At 42.0% G+C, this 15,531-nt stretch overlaps 1 long non-coding RNA gene across 1 annotated transcript; it reads left to right on the top strand.

Annotated features, from left to right (window-relative positions):
- The first annotated feature begins 2,154 nt into the window (after positions 1–2,154).
- Positions 2,155–14,184, top strand: LOC129138910 (uncharacterized). The gene is made up of 2 exons (XR_008542143.2): positions 2,155–11,171; positions 12,835–14,184. It is a non-coding gene; the product is annotated as an uncharacterized LOC129138910 (long non-coding RNA).
- The last annotated feature ends 1,347 nt before the right edge of the window (positions 14,185–15,531 follow it).

Below are 15,531 nucleotides of genomic sequence, written 5' to 3'. Positions count from 1 at the left end.
TATGTGAGCCACATTTTCTTAATCCAGTATATCATTGATGGGCATTTGGGTTAGCTCCAAGTCTTTGCTATTGTGAATAGTGCCGCAGTAAACATACGTGTGCTTGTGTCTTTATAGCAGCATGATTTATAGTCCTTTGGGTATATACCCAGTAATGGGATGTCTGGGTCAAATTGTATTTCTGGTTCTAGATCCTTGAGGAATCACCACACTGTCTTCCACAATGGCTGAACTGGTTTACACTCCCACCAACAGCGTAAAAGTGTTCTTATTTCTGCACATCCTCTCCAGCACCTATTGCTTCATGACTTTTTAATGATCGCCATTCTAACTGGTGTGAGATGGTATCTCATTGTGGTTTTGATTTCCATTTCTCTGATGCAAATCTCTGTTGCAAATTGATCATCTCTGATGGCCAGTGATGATGAGCATTTTTTCATGTGTCTGTTGGCTGCATAAATATCTTCTCTTGAGAAGTGTCTGTTCACATCCTTCACCCACTTTTTTATTGGGGTTGTTTGATTTTCTCTTGTAAGTTTGTTTAAGTTCTTCGTAGATTCTGGATATTAGCCATTTGTCAGATGGCTAGATTGTAAAAATTTTCTCCCATTCTGTAGGTGGCCTGTTCACTCTGATAGTAGTTTCTTTTGCTGTGCAGAAGCTCTTTAGTTTAATTAGATCCCATTTGTCAATTTTGGCTTTTGTTGCCATTGCTTTTGGTGTTTTAGTAATGAAGTACTTGCCCATGCCTATGTCCTGAATGGTATTGCCTATGTTTTCTTCTAGGGTTTTTATGGTTTTAGTTCTAACATTTAAGTCTTTATTCCATCTTGAATTAATTTTTATATAATGTGCAAGGAAGGGATCCAGTTTCAGCTTTCTACATATGGCTAGCTAGTTGTCCCAGCACCATTTATTAAATGGGGAATCCTTTCCCCATTTCTTGTTTTTGTCAGGTTTGTCAAAGATCAGATGGTTGTAGATGTGTGGTATTATTTCTGAGGGCTCTGTTCTGTTCCATTGGTCTATATCTCTGTTTTGGTACCAGTACCATGCTGTTTTGGTTACTGTAGCCTTGTAGTATAGTTTGAAGTCACGTAGTGTGATGTCTCTAGCTTGGTTCTTTTAGCTTAGGATTGTCTTGGCAATGCAGGCTCTTTTTTGGTTCCATTTGAACTTTAAAGCAGTTTTTTCCAATTCTGTGAAGAAAGTCATTGGTAGCTTGATGGGGGTGGCATTGAATCTATAAATTACCTTTTGCAGAATGGCCATTTTCACAACATTGATTCTTCCTATCCATAAGCATGGAATGTTTTTCCACTTGTTTGTGTCCTCTTTTATTTCATTGAGCAGTGGTTTGTAGTTCTCCTTGGAGAGGTCTTTCATGTCCCTTGTAAGTTGGATTCCTAGGTATTTTATTCTCTTTGTAGCAATTGTGAATGAGAATTCACTCATGATTTTTCTGTTTGTCTGTTATTGGTGTATAGGAATGCTTGTGATTTTTGCACATTGATTTTGTATCCTGAGACGTTGCTGAAGTTGCTTATCAGCTTAAAGGGAGATTTTGGGCTGAGATGATGGCGTTTCTAAATATACAGTCATGTCATCTGCAAACAGGGACAATTTGACTTCCTCTTTTCCTAATTGAATACTCTTTATTTCTTTCTCCTACCTGATTGAAGGACTGGTCTTTTAAATCCTACTGGCTCAAGAATATTTTGTCCACAATGTCTGCACAGTAGTGCTGGGGAAATTGGTCATGCAGCTTGGGCATTTCCATGGGCAAAAGAGTAGCCAGGTTTAGGATATTTACAGTTTCTAAATTTATATTTGGATTTTCAAATAAGAGCCCTTGGTATCTTAATATTCTTGGATTAGATAGCCAGTGATATCCTTTTTGACCCATTAGGAAAATTATGGTATGTGGCACCCGTATTATTAGCCTTTGGGCTAGAGTTAACTTGGTTGCATCCTCGGCTAGCATGGCAGTGGTGGCCAATGCCTTCAAACAGGGGGGCCGTCTGAAGGCCATAAAATCTAGTCATTTCGACAAGTAAGCCACTGGTTGATACCACAACTCTACCATTTGAAATAAAACTCCTGTGGCCATTCCCTTTCTCTCATGGACGTAGAGAAAGAATGGCTTTATCAGGTGAGGCAGTCCTAAGGCTGGAGCCTGGATTGAAGCTTTCTTGATGTTGTTGAAAGCTTTTTCCTGTTCAACTCCCCACAGGAGAGGTTCTTTTTCTCCCCACTTGGTGGCTTAATACAATGGTTTTGCCATAAGTGAAAAGTTTGGTATCTAAATGTGGCACAACCCCGCTACCCCTAAGAATTCTCTGATCTGCTGACATGTTACAAGAGATGGAAGAGCACAAACAGTCTGTTTTCACTCACTGCCCATTTCACATTGCCCTTGAGTTACTAGAAACCTAGATATCTTGCTCCTTGTTCACAAATCTGGGCCTTCGTCTGGGACACCTTATAACCTGCTTTACATAGTAGATGCAGGAGGCCCTCAATGCCCTGGTAGCAATCTTCCTTAGTTGGGGCTGCAAACAAAAGATCATCTATGTGCTGCAACAGGACACATTTGTCATTTGGTGAGACAAAATCCTTGAGATCAGACACTAATGCCTCCTCAAAGATAGGAGGGGAGTTTTTGAAATCTTGTGGAAGTCGCCTCCAAGTATACTGTGTTTCTCCCCATCTGAATGCAAAAATAGATTGGCTTACTGGAGTTAGCTTGAGGCAAAAGAAAGCATCCTTTAAGTCTAAACAAGTAAACCAAGCAGCATGAGCAGGTATCTGACTCATCATTGTATATCGGTTGGGTACCATGGCATGCAAAGTAACAGTGACTTTATTTATGGCCCATAGGTCTTGCACATGTCTAAATTCACCAGATGGTTTCTGCACCAGTAAGAGATGTGTGTTCTCTTACTGGTTGACTTACAGAGTGACTTACATTTTCTTATAATTCCATGTTCTAACAGCTGGCTCATGTGTTTGTTCATACCTCATACTGCCTCTATGGACACCTGGTACTGTGGATCACACACTGGTGACACACCTGGATTCAGCTCTACTACCACTGATGCTTGGGGTATAGCTAGTGCTGGTGGATTGTCTTCTGCCACACTTCAGGTATCTTCAGAACAAGCCTGTCCATTAGTCTGCCCATAAACTTGGACAGTTGATATGCTGCTTTCATGTATAGCCTGCATTCCTCAGTTTTTGGCAAGGTAAGGGTTAATGCCATGGCTTTCAGATGACTCAGATCTACAGTCATGTTTCCTTCTGACCTGAAAGAACTTTGAGCTTGGAGTTTCTGAAGTATGTCCCTCCCTAACAGAGGCACCGGACAGTTTGGCAGATACAGAAATTCATGCCAGACCTCCTGACCTCCAATAACACACCTTCTGGACTGAAAGAAAGGCCTTTTTTCTGACACTCTGGTTGCCCCAACTATAGTAGCATAGTTTTTAGTAGTGGCCCCACTGGCCATGTCATCACTGAGTGCTCAGCACCAGTATCTACAATAAAGTCCATCTGTTGGTCCCCTACCTCCATAGAGACCAAGGGCTCCCGGAGGCCCAGAGAGATGGAGCTTGGTCTGTCTCAGTCCTCATATTCTTCAATTCCTGCCAAGCTGACCAAGTCAGCTTCTTGCTTCAAAATGCAATGGCTAGCAGCTGCTGGCCTTTGCCATGTCTCAGGTCCTTGGCTGTTGCCTCCATCCTTTTCTGTTTCTGTACATTCATCCTTCTAATTCCCTTTCCTGTTTGCATCTCACACACTGATCCCTCTCAAGCCTAGCCAGCCCTCTTGCCCTGGCCTAGCTTGTCCTCTTCCACAACCATGTCCACAACCATTTCTACATCCACATCCTTTCACAAATCCAGTCTCTCTTTCTACCACAGCAGCAGCCAACAAATCAGCCTTTTTCTTAGCTTTGGCATTGCCTGTTCCTTGGTTTCCTCCTCTCAATTAACAAACACCATGGTAGCCACTTGAATAAGCTGGGTGATATTTATAACTTCAAACCCTTCCAACTTCTGAAGCTTTTATCTGATACCACCTTGTGCCTGGCCCACAAATGCCCTGTTAATCATGCACTGGTTCCCTACAGCCTCTAGGTCAAATGGAGTGTGAAGGCAGTATGCTTCACAGAGCCTTTCATAAAATTTACTGTGACTGTCATCAGCCTTCTGGTGAACCTCTGAGACCTTTCCCATATTCATTGTCTTTTTTCCTCCTGCCTTTATTCCATTAAGGAGTGCCTTTCAATACCATTGCAGGTTTTGTAACCCTTCTGCCTGGTTTTGTCTCTGGTGCATACTGCTTGACATTGTTTGTGCCTTCAGTTCATTGCTTTCTAACAACTGGAGGGCCGCTTGTGCCACTCTACGACATTCCCCCATATTGAATAATGTTAAAAGAAGTTGTTGACAATCAGGCCAGGTAGGGTTATGAGTCAGAAAGATGGACCACATCAAGTCTGTAAGGGCCTGGGGCTTCTCCGTATAGGAGGGTGTATTCTGTTTCCAGTTTAGGTCAGTGGTGAAGAAAGGCTAGTAAACAAAAAGACCCTGCCCTCCTCGGATTTGACCTTGTTCATCATGATAAATATAACCTTGTGTCTCCCCGAGAGGCATCTGCAAAGCTTGGGTGCAGCCTGATCTCATTATCCTGAGGTTCTTCCTTAGTCTTTACAGACAGGGGCTCTAACTCTTCCCTGCCAGGTGAAACCTTAAATCACTCTCCTCTGAGCTTTATTCCTCTAGGACCACTTGTTTGGCATCCTGCCTTAGCCTTGCCAGAGATGGATATATTGGGACATAGAGAGGTGGAATTTTCCTCTCCTCAGGTCGGGCTTGCAAAACACGCTTTTTCTGTTCTCGTGGCTTTTTCTTTTTCTCTACAGTCTCCTTGGACTCTTTTACTGTGTGTAATTTGGCACAGGTTACCGAGGTATTACAGTAGTTTTCAAAACAGACTTGCAGATACTTGGGGTGATTTTGAATGACCCTCAGCCAGGAGTCAACATATGGGAACTGATCGGGGTGCCCAGATTGTTCTCCGGTTCCAGTTACTACCCTAAACACAAGGCCAATTATCTCCCTATCTATCGTTCCTTCAGTCGGCCACCTGACATTAAAAGAAGGCCAATCCATTTCACAGAGAGTTCTCAATCTCTGAGAGTCAATTTAACTTCATTAATTTCCATTAAAACCTTTCTTGAAATTTTTCAACATATACTCCAATGGAGTAGCCTTCGAAGCATTTCCTTCCATCTCCAGCCTTGAGAGGCGCATTTGCTGTCACTTTCACTCCTGGACTGACCAGACGGGGTCCTATTACGGGAAGTTTGGGGGTTGCTTAGCCAGGAGAATACCTTAATCCTGTCACAGCCAGCTGCAGCCGTGAAACAGCTCCTATTGGCTGTATGCAATGCCCTAGATCTGGCTCGTCCCACACTCGCTTTGGAACACACAGTCTGTGCTAAGAGATCTGTGTCTCCCCACGTCACATCCCGCGTTGGCCTCTGCTCAGACCGTCTCTTTCACATACTTTCACACACCTCCCCATTTCCCGTACTGGCCTTTAGTTAAAGCAGCGAGCCCCCGCCACTTTCAGTTTCCTTGAATCTCCTCTGTTCTCTCTCTTTCTTTAGTTAAAGCTGCGAGCCCCTCTTGCCACTTTCATTTCCTTTTTCTGATCGACCTATAAGCCTCTCTCGCATTCGATGTCGGTTGGAGCATGAGTTTCATCTGAATCAAGGGGCCTCTCTTGTTGTCCCCAGTCCCTCTGGGTCGGACTAGTTGTCTCACCCTGGGAGGTGATCAGGCTCCCTGGGGAGGGGTCCTGCCTTAAGGCTTAGACCCTTACTGCAGTTCATATGTCTGCACAGAGCTCCTGACACTGTCCAGCAATCTCCTTTGCCGGTTCTGTTGCGCTGTCAGGAAGGGCACCAGGACACAGGAGGACCAATTCCCTTATGGGCTGAAGTCCTCCCGTGGTGCCGAGGGGTTCAGGTCTCCCCTCTTCTGGGGCCTCAGTCCCACAGGCAAAGGAGACAGAAATCTGCTGTCTCCAGTTCCCAGGTTTTGGCACCAGATGAAGTGGGATTTAAAGAATCAGACCGGACAGAGTGCAGAAAAGTGCTTAAGGTGTACACCGGCCCAGCAGACATGTGTCCTAAAGACTGAGCCCAGACAAAGAAAATGAGTTAATTTTGGTCTTCTATATACAACTTCTTAAAATGGAAGTGTACATTTTTGAAATACATTTTGTTTTCTCATGTTTTAATTTAATGCCATAAATTTACCTGTCAGCACTGCTTTTACCTTCATCTGATATGAAGTGTTGTATTTTCATGTTTATCCAGCTCAGTGTATTGTTTTATTTTCCTTGACAATTTTTTTTAAATCCTCTCGTTATTAAAGGATTCTTGTTTGGCCCAAGGATTATCTTCCCAGTGGAGATTTTCCTGTTTTTTTCTTTGTCTTACTGATTTCTACTTTAGTTGTATTGTGGTTGGGAAACACACTGGATTATTGTAAGTCTTTTATGTCTGTTGAGTTTTCTTTTATGGCACAGGAACCCTGAAAGCAATGTGTATTTGGCATTGGGTGGAACGTTCCATTAATGTTGATTCAGTTCTTTTTGTTGATGGTGTTGCTGAGTCCTCTTCTTTGTTGGTTTTCTTTCTAGTTGTTCTGTAAATTGAGAAAGGATGTTGTCCTTTCCAACCGTAATTGTAGATTTGTCTTTTTCTTTTATATTTTTAGGTTTTACTTCACATATTTTCAGTTCTGTTTCTTGCTGCATGGACAGTTCAGATTGTGGTTTCTTCTCGGTTACTAGTTTCATTTATCATTATATAATATCTTTTACATCATTGAAAATTTTCTTTTCTCTAGTCTACTTTATCTGGTGAATATGTCTATCCACTCCTGCTTTCTTCTAATGTCTGCATGATACATTTTTCTTTTTTACTTTTGAACTTTTCATCCTGTCTCTACTTTTATGTGAAAGTGAGTTTCTTATAGATAGTATACGTGTGGGGCATGTTTTAAAATTCACACTGCTAATCTCCATATTTTTGTTGTATTTACACTATTTAGAATAGTTTACTTTTTTTGTTGTTTTTTGTTGTTGTTGTTTTTTGAGACAGAGTCTTACTATGTCGCCCAGGCGGGAGTGCAGTGGCACGATCTTGGCTCACTGCAAACTCCACCTTCTGAGTTAAAATGATTTTCTTCCCTCAGCCTCCTGAGTAGCTGGGACTACAGGTGCATGCCACCATGCCTGGTGGTGCATTTTTATTTTATTTTATTTTATTTTTAGTAGAGACAGAGTTTCACCATGTTAGCCAGGATGGTCTCGATCTCCTGATCTTGTGATCCTCTCACCTCAGCCTCCCAGAGTGCTGGGATTACAGGCATGAGTGAACCATCGCACCCAGCCTACATTTAATGTTAATTTTTGATATGTTCATGAGCTCTTCATTTTCTGTTTGCTGGCTTTATTTTGTTTTTTTTTTTTCTCTTGAGTTTTTTTTTGTCCTTTATGTAGTTTATTTGAAGAGATTTGAGACATTCATTCTGATGTATTTATCATCTTTTTGAGTATACCTAAAGAGGTATAAAGATGTGTCTTTTTAAATTGTTTTTTGAGGTGTGAAATTCTGTAAACATAATTTGTCATAGTATACTGACATCTTTTTACCAGCTTCAGTGAAGTATATAAACCTGTATACCTCCCATTATTCACTGTATTATTAGCTTTTTATACTTGCCTTATATATTTTCTCTACATACATTTAAGATCACCTCAGACTGAGTTACATGATTTTTGTTACAGTTTTTAGTCCTAAAATTTCCCTTTGTTTACTGAAACCTTTAATTTTTATGCTTTATACTTTTTCATTAGTTTTGAGCATGTTCATAATTCTTCATTTAATTATTTTTATGACAATTTAAAAATATTTCTCAGATAATCCTGATAGTATTGACATTTCTGTGTTGACATTTATCATGTTGTTTCATTGAGGTGGAGACGTTCCTATTTCTTGATTTTTATGAGTAATCTTTATTTGAAACTTGAATATTTGAGGGACTACTAGGAGACTCCAGACCTTATTACAACCCTCATTTGTAGCTGGCTTTGTGTGATACCACCCTAACAGAGGAAAGGGGTGTGCATGTCAAGTAGGGGCAGAATTCCAAATTCCCTTCTTCACTTCCTTTGACACACAAAGCAGGGTTTCCTGTTATTGATAAATGAATATGCAGGTTTCAGCTTCACCCAAGGCCTTACGTGCATCTCTCTGGCTAGGAGGGGAGGTGTGTCTTCTTACCACATGTAAGAGTTGGAAACCCTAGCTCTCTATTCCACCTTCTCTGATTCTACTGTGTAGGAGCTCGGTCAGGGTGGTGGGAGAAATTACAAGAGAAAATTATAGGAAAAATACAAACCTTCTTAGAAGGCCAGAAGGTTTTGCAAAAGCTTTAGGAAAGAGATATGGCTGAAAGCAGCCTGATCCTCTTACCTTGAGCTAATAGTAAAAGGCAAATAACAAGGGAATGTAGAGGAGTTCATCTAAATAGCTTGTTTACTCATGTTGTCCTAACACCAACCTTTGATCATTTGTGCACAAGACTGCTTTATCTGGGAGGGTGACCGTGTTAATTATCTACAAGTGTGTTGACTCAAAGCCTCTGTCATTAAATCAGTGCTAAATAAATGCCTGTGGCACCAGCTTGTCAGGGCTGTGGCTGCTGACTCTTTATAGCACTTTTCTCAACATCTGTAGGTGGCTTAGTCCTCTAGCCTGCTCTTTCACTGGATACCTGTGTCTGAGTGCATTTGTTCATCCATCGTTTGGCCAGGGTCTGTGGGTCAGACCTGGCAGATGGTACCCCATGAGAGGAATGCTGCAACGCATCGTGACAGAACCCTCAAAAACGAAGGTGAAGAAGAATGCACAGTCAGTAAGTCAGTAAGTCATTGGTGCCCTCTCAGGATTTCCAAGTTTGAAGGAATTGTTCAGGCTAGGGTTTCATCCTGGGACAACAGTTATCAGTTCAACAGAAACAATACATAAAACTATTGAAACAGCTGCTTAAAGCTAGTGGAGACTTGGTTTCACAGGCTAAATTAAGAGACCTAATGCCAACTGTTATATCCTATAACCAATTTCTCCTGAGAAATATCTTGGGTGCATACTAACTTCTTCGTCAGTAAGACCTCAAGAGTTTAAATTAAATACTAGCAACTTACCTACCTTTAATGATTATCAGAAATTGCTAAGTGATATTAATGGTCTTCGCCCCATCTTCGGCATAACAGGTGATAAATTACAGACGCTGTTTTCTATCTTAAAAGGCAGTGCTGCCCTAGACTCTTCCAGTTATTTAAATCCTGCAGCACAATGGGAAATTGAAGAAGCAGAGCTAGCTATTTCTCAAAGACAGCTAGCTCATATTGACCCATGGTATTCAATGCAATTATTTATTTTTCCCATGAAACACTCCCCTATAGGGTTAATAGGACAGGTGGCCGCGGGGCTATGCTTTCTAGAGTGGGTTTTTTGCTCACATTACTGGGACTAAAACACTTTCTCCCTATATCCAATTAGTCAGTAAAGTCATCTATTCAGGCCATAGATGATGCAATCAGTTTCTAGGTTATGACTGTTAATATCAACAGGATTCCTTTAAGTAAATAGCAATTTGAAGAAATATTGCCATTATCTATAGACCTGAAAATAGCTCTCTCATTACTCAGGCCATATAGAACATGCACTTCCTTCTGACAAGCTTCTTCAGTTCTTATCTCATACTTGTGTGGTTTTGCCTACAAAAATATTTCAATCCCCCATACTTAATGCTTTAACAGTCTTTAGTGATGGCTCTGGTAACCATGGAAAAGAGGCTGTCTAGTGGAGACCACATAATTCCCTCACTCATTTTGGATTTACTAGCACTTAGAGAGCGGAGATTGGAGCCTTAATATTGGCTCTCGAGCCTTTTTCCATTCAGCCCATCAATATTGTTAGTGACTCTTCTTACTCTGTTAATTTATTGCAGAACCTTGAGACAGCCCTCATTAAGTCCACTCTGGAGCCCACCCTGTATGCACATTTTTTTCTAACTTCAACAATTACTAGATCAACGTACACATCCTATTTTTGTTACACACATTCGGGCCCACAACTCACTGCCTGGCTCATTGGCTTATGGCAATGATCAAGCACACCTACGGGTTCATCTAAGCAATTTTAACTTACCCAGAGACTAGCTAAATCAATTATCCTTCAATGCCCAGATTGCCAGCTCACAGGCACATCCCCTCCTTCAACAGGTGTTAACCCTAGTGGACTAGAACCTAATCAGTTATGGCAAACAGTTGTTACACATGTCCCTGAATTTGGAAAACTTTTATATGTACATGTATCTGTTGATACCAACTCTCATTTAATTAGCACTCATGCTCTTCCTGGAAAGTCCACCCATTATTTCATTAAACATCTTTTAACTTTTGCATTTATGGGGCAACCCACAAAAATTAAAACTGATAATAGTCTGGCTTATGCCAGCTCACAATTTCAACAATTTTGTCACACATGAAACATCCAACATTCCACAGGCATCCTGTATAACTCCCAAGGACAGGCCATAGTAGAACGTGCCAACTTCACCCTTAAAAATATGCTCAAAAAACAAAAAAGGGGGAATACGAGTAAGGACCCTGCAACACTACTGGCACAAGCCTTACTCTTAATTTTTTTAAATTTAGATGATAAATTTCAATCAGCTGTAGAAAAGCACTTTCCTAAACCCTCTCAACACATAAAACCTGCAGTTTTATGGAAAGATGTAAACAGTAATGTATGGTGTTGTCTAAATGAATTGTTAATGTGGAGGAAAGGATATGCTTGTGTTCACACCCTCACAGGTCCATCTTTGGATTCCAGCATGATGCATCAAACCCTACCATGGGGTGACTAGGACCCAAGCCAGAAATAAAGAAAATGACCCTACAGGACCCACAGCTGCGGTGATGCAGCTTCTGTGGATGACACAAGCCCTGGAGGATGCTGAAGAGGACCACTCAGGAGGCTGAGCGAATCTTGCTCTGGACACAGACACCATTTACTCCATGTAATTTGTTCCTTGCTATGCTCTGTGTTGTACATTGCAGCTTGTGTAGGGTATTGATCCTTTGTATGCTCTCGCTTTGTCTGCAGCCTGTACCTGCTACACCTCTATTGGGCTCATCTCTTACACCCATCTTTCTTTTGCCTTGTCACCTGGGCAGACACCCCCTTCCCAGCCTCTAATAATGTAACTGCTTGGCTAGGAGGGATAGATTTACTCCCATTGGAGTTCCTCATTAATGGCACACATTGGACTAAGGTGCGGGGTAACACTACATATCATCCCACTATCCTCCCACTGTATGTAAATTGTAAAAGTTCTACCCCTTACTGTGTACCCGCCCAAACACAAGTATGGCTACATCATGGCAAAGGAAATGTCTTAACAGTCTTACTTGCATATAGCCTTAAACTAGGCAATGCAATCAATGCCACTTTCTCAAACATTCCTTGCTGTGCTAAAGAACAAAAGCAAGAAAGTAATGGATTCCACTTTAGCTGAAAGGTCTGTCATGGGGAATAAGCTCGTAGCCTCCAGTTAGGCAATTGTAACATCTTAAACTGGAGCCCCCATAGCTGTTTGTAGGGTAATCATACTGATGTCCTTGTCTGTCGTGTTATCAATGACAGTTTTGTAGCCACGTCCCATTCCCCTATAATTTGGTTCAAAATGGGGATGGCATGTCTCCATCCTCAAGTAAAGTCCATGCCACCCCAAGACACTTTATGGTGCCTGGGGCATCTTAGCACCCCTTTTAACACCTGGGATGGGACATATCATAATTCCGGTCACAATTATACTGTGACCTTTTTTCATAATCACCCTGATCAGTGCCTGATTTGCACACTACCCATTCATATGTTTTTCTTATGGGAGCCAATATTTCTATTACACCCCAAAACTCCACGTTTGTGACCCTCATGCAGGGACAGGCTTGGTTTGCCTCTTGTATCTCTAATTATAATATATCTAATTTAAATATTACTAGGGTCATGGTATTGAGGAGACCATCTGACGCCATCCTACCAGTCAATTTAACCTGTGATTGGCAAAGGCAGGGAAGCTCAGAACATGCCCTGTCCCAGATCAGACAGAAAAGATTCATAGTTACACTTATAGCCTTTATAGTCTCAACCATAGTCATCCTAGCAACTGCTAGTGTTGCTGTAGCATCTGTTCCTGAATCAGTACAAACGGCTACTTTTCTAGATAATTTGGCCAGAAAGTTGTCTAAGAATCTTCTCTTATAGCAAGGTATAGATCTAAAGATTCCTGCATGTCTGCAAGCCCTTGAGGCTGCCTTGGAATATGTGGGGGAGTGACAGGATGCACTGGCATTCTGACAGCAATTAAAATGCAACTGGGAGCATAAACATGTCTCTGTCATTTCTCAACCATGGAATCAATTAATACATAGCTAGGATAAGGTGAAACAGCACCTCTGGGGAGTCTTTCATGACAATTTAACAGTAGCCATAAAGCAACATAGAACTAAAATTCTAGAACCCCTAAACGCCGTAGATCTACACGCACAACAAACAGCCATATGGGAGGTTGTGTGAGATCATCTCTCCTGGATAGACCCCCCCAACTGCCATGGGTCACTGCTTGATTGTAAAAGAATTTTGCTAATTATATTCACGTTTGTCTTATTTACTAATTCTAGGATGCAAAGCCGGAATATGAGCAGTGACTGCCACCCCTGACAGACCTGTTGCTACACACATCTGTACTCTTCAATCAACAAAATCTGATGCAAAAAACAGAAACGCGGGAGATGTAGCAATTTGTTCAGGGTGGTGGGAGAAATTATAAGAGGAAATTATATGAAAAACACAAACTTTCTTGGAAGGACAGGTTTTTTTTTTGTTTTTGTTTTTGGTTTTTTTTTTGAGACAGAGTCTCGCTCTTTCACCCAGGCTGGAGTGCAGTGGCGTGATCTCTGCTCACTGCAAGCTCCGCCTCCCGGGTTCACACCATTCTCCTGCCTCAGCCTCCCAAGTAGCTGGGATTACAGGTGCCCGCCACCACGCCCGGCTAATTTTTTGTATTTTCAGTAGAGACGGGGTTTCACCGTGTTAGCCAGGATGGTCTCAATCTCCTGACCTCGTGATCCACCTGCCTCGGCCTCCCAAAGTGCTGGGATTACAGACGTGAGCCACCGCGCCCGGCCGGAAGGACAGGTTTTGAAAAAGCTTTAGGAAAGGTTTATGGCTGAAGGCAGCCTGATCCTCTTACCTTGAGCTAATAGTAAAAAGTAAATAACATCAGGAGGCCAAGGCAGGCGGATCACGAGTTCAAGAGTTTGGGACTATTCTGGCCAACATGGTGAAACCCCATGTCTACTACAAATGCAAAAATTACCTGGGTGTGGTGGTGGGCATCTGTAATCCCAGCTACTCAGGAGGCTGAGGCAGGAGAATCACTGAAACTCAGGAAGAGGATGTTGCAGTGAGCTGAGATCATGCAACTGCACTCCAGCCTGGCAATAGAGCAAGACTGTCAAAAAAACAAAAAAGCAAATAACAAGGGAATGTAGAGGAGTTATAGCTTGTTTACTTATGTTGTCCTAAAACTGACTTTGATCATTTGCATGCAAGACTGCTTTCTTTGTGGAGGGCGACCAAGTTAATTACCCACAAGTGTGTTGACTCAAAGCCTTTGTTATTAAATCTGTGCTGAATAAATGACTGTAGCACCAGCATGTCAGGGCTGTGGCTGCTGACTATGGCACCCTCCTTAGTGTCTGTAGACAGCCCAGTCCCTTAGCCCACTCTTTCACTGGGTACCTGTGTCTGAGTGCATTTGTTCATCTATTGTTTGGCCAGGGTCTGTGGGTCAGACCCAGCATTACTCCAGCAGAGGATTGGGATGTTTCATTATTGCCTGGTGCAATGGATATTCACACCTGGACTTTGTTGGCTTGGGTAGGTTTTTTGTTTTGCTTTGTTTTGTGTTGTGTTCTTTGGCTAAAGTAGTGTGACTATTGCATAAAAGAGTTTTGTCTTAGTATGGTGTCCGTTTCCTGTCCCTGTGGCTAGAGAAGGTGGGCTTTGGGGAGACATTTTTGTTTGTGCCTATTTACAGTTTTTAGTACTGACTCCTTCAGGACTAAGACATGTGAAATGTGAAAACCAACATGTGAAAATGTGCATTAGAGACAGGGTGCTGTGGCTCACTGCTGTAATCCCAGTACTTTGGGAGGCTAAGGCAGGTGAATCACCTGCGGCTAGGAGTTCCAGACCAGCCTGTCAATATGGTAACATGGTGAAACCCCATCTCCACAAAAGTTTACCTGGTGTGGTAATACACATCTGTAATCCCACCTACTTTAGATGCTGAGATATGAGAATTGCTTGAACCCAGAGGTGGAGGTTATAGTGAGCCAAAATTGTGCCACTGTACTTGGGCCTGGGCAATAGAGTGAGACTCTGTCTCAAAAAAAAATAAGTAAGAGAAAAGAATAAAAATGTGCATTAGAAGACATGAAAGGTGCATTCTTGCAGGAGGCAATTAAAGGTGGCACAAACCTGCTGGACTGCTTTGTTAGATCAAAAATAGCCCTTGCTGATGCCAGCTGTAAAATTCCACCATGTGCTGACAGTGATGCAGTCCATGAATATAATATCACATGAGCTTTATTACTCAAGATAACACAAATGATGATTATCATGGTTACTGAGATGGCCTAGTAGATTTAAATTGTAATGAAGATTTTTGCCAACTAAAATCCAAATTTAAAATAACTGGGGAAATGTAACTGAGAAAATACTGAAATATGTAGTGTGTGTTAACCTTTCTCTAGATTTTCTATGTGTGTATGTGTGTGTGTGTGTGAGTTTGTGTGTGCATGTGTTCCCTCCTTTATGCCATCCTAATTTGGGCCCTACTAGATTTATGCTAGACTATTTGAGAAGTTGCTTATTACCATTTCCTAACTCCAGTTCCTTTTTTTCTTTTGCCTGCTGTCATGGTTTTGAATGTCCCCTCCAAATTTCACATTGAAATTCTCTGGCCATTGTGATAGTATTGGGAAGTAGGACCTTTAAGAGGTGATTAGCCATGAGGGTGCACCCTCATGACTGGATTGAAGTTATTATCCTTAAAACAGGTTAATTATTGTCCAAGTGAGCTTTGGATCAAAGGATGACTTTGGCCCCAATTTTCTGTTCCTCATGTGACCTTCACCATATGATAGCCTCCTGCCATGTTGTAACATAGAAAGAAGGTCTCACCACATGCAGCCCCATGGACTTCCCAGCCTCTAGAAACATCGGCAAAATAAGTCTCTTTACAAATTACCCAGTCAGGGCCGGGCGCGGTGGCTCACGCCCGTAATCCCAGCACTTTGGGAGGCCGAGGC

The sequence above is a fragment of the Pan troglodytes genome, chromosome Y, assembly GCF_028858775.2.
Source record: "Pan troglodytes isolate AG18354 chromosome Y, NHGRI_mPanTro3-v2.0_pri, whole genome shotgun sequence".
In the NCBI taxonomy this organism is placed as follows: domain Eukaryota; kingdom Metazoa; phylum Chordata; class Mammalia; order Primates; family Hominidae; genus Pan; species Pan troglodytes.
Note: the sequence above shows the minus strand (reverse complement) of the source record. Positions and strands in the feature narration are given on the sequence as shown.